This window comes from Theropithecus gelada, chromosome 10, assembly GCF_003255815.1.
Source record: "Theropithecus gelada isolate Dixy chromosome 10, Tgel_1.0, whole genome shotgun sequence".
NCBI lineage: Eukaryota > Metazoa > Chordata > Mammalia > Primates > Cercopithecidae > Theropithecus > Theropithecus gelada.
In genome coordinates, this window is record NC_037678.1 from 65649775 (window position 1) to 65651985 (window position 2211).

Here is a 2211-nt window from a genome sequence, read left to right on the forward strand (position 1 = left end):
AATAAGACCATGTCCCAACTGCCTATGGTCCCTAGAGTGTTCTTTCAGCTACCCACCACCCATCCACCAGCTCCTCTTGGACCCCAGCTCAGGTTGGAACCTGACACCCTCTTCCAACACTGGGGATTACAGTTTGACATGAGATTTGGGTAGGGACACAAATCTAAACCATATCAGGGAGCCACTGAAGAGGTTTTAATTTTAAATAGATCTACAATGACAAAATCTGATGTTTATTTTAGAGTTGCAGTTTCCTAATGAGCAAGGACAAGGATTATCTGAGAGACATGTTAACAATACTGATTCCTAGGCTCCGCCTTTGACCAGTGAAATCATAATCTCCAGGGAATTGTTACTGAAACACCACGAGTTCTATCTTGGTCTTGTTGCTGGCTGCACAGAAAGCCAATCGCTGCTGGGCACAGTGGCTCACGCCTGTAATCCCAGCACTTTGGGAGGCCAAGGCAGGCAGATCACCTGAGGTCAGGAGTTTGAGACCAGCCTGACCAATCTGATGAAACCCTGTCTCTACTAAAATACAAAAATTAGCCAGGCATGGTGGCATGCACCTGTAATCCCAGCTACTCGGGAGGCTGAGACAAGAGAATCGCTTGAACCTGGGAGGCGGAGGTTGGGGAGAGCCAAGATCTCACCATTGCACTCCAGCCTGGGCAACAAAAGCAAAACTCTGTCTCAAAAAAAAAAAAAAAAAAAAAAAAAGGAAAGAAAAAGAAAGCCCATCACTGAGACAAGTATTGCCAGAGAAGAGGGCTTTAATCATACTGCAGTTGAGGAGATGGTAGATCAGTTTCAAATCCATCTCCCTAAGCAATTAAATTCAGGCATTTATTTATCAGGGAAGAAATATAACTTCATACAGAAAAATGGAAATTAAGGTGGGATAAGGAAGAGGAGCTGGTCAAACAGGTAGTTGGATAGAGAATCATGATGGGTGAAGGGTCTGGCACCTCTCTGTCCTCATGCAGTGATCCTGGTGAGTTTCAGTTCCTAGATACTATCTGGAAGCCCTGATGGTTGGTTTCCTGAGAAAGGAACTCAGATAAAACAAATGTAACTTTCTTAAGTTTTAAGACTGAGTCCATTTTGTTTTATTCAAAAGAAACTATAAGCATTAGTCCCATTAAGCAATTGACATCAGTTCTATGGGACAATTGGGCCAGTTTTAGTCCCCTCCCCCAACTTTCTATTTGTATCAATTCCTTAATCATGGAGAATCTGATCATTGATTTTTTTTTTTTTTTTTTTTTTAAGATGGAGTCTGTCACCCAGCCTGGAGTGCAGTGGTGCAATCTCAGCTCACTGCAACCTCCACCTCCCAGATTCAAGCAATTCCCTCGCTTCAGCCTCCTGAGTACCTGGGATTACAGGCACACACCACCACGCCCAGCTAATTTTCATATTTTTAGTAGAAACAGGGTTTCACTGTGTTGGCCAGGCTGGTCTCTAACTTCCAACCACAGGTGATCCACCCACCTTGGCCTCCCAAAGGGCTGGGATTACAGGCGTGAACCACCACACCCGGCCCACTTTTGCTGTTTTTAGGTCCATGTCTTCATGGACCAAAATCTCAAGGAGGCGTATATGATTCCAGCAAGGGTGGCTTTGCGGGTTGGTGAAAGTGCTGTCTAGCCAGGTCCAAGGGAGATGGGCAGGATTTCGCCTCTGTTGTGTCTCATTGATGGGTCGTCTAAGGGTCCTCTGTAGAAGGGTGACTCTTGAATATTGAGAGGATGGTATCCCTCACTGGGGGTCATCTGGAGCTTGATGGCCAGAGGTGACAGGAAACATTGGGTTATCAGATTTAGAAGACATGGACCAAAAAGAAGCAAAAGTAGGAGACTAACAAGTAGGCATAAAAGAGGACAAACCAGGAGAACCATTTCCATGTTCCCTCCCAATCTAACCAACCCTGAGAGGCTTGTTCCCATAAATAGGAGACTCAATTTACAAGGTGTCTGATGTTGCCTTATACTTTTCCAATTGATTCAACCAAAAGCAACATTTTTCATCTAAGGCTAAACAAATTATTCCCTGTGCTGCCATTAACATATATAGTCCTCAGCAATTTAGGAGGACTATGGCTGCTAACAAGTCAATTTGTTCTTGCATGGCTATTAAGGTTTTAGCTGTGGCATCAGTGTTGGCTGTCTGCTGAGATATGGTCAAGGAGGCTTCTATGACTTCAGCAAT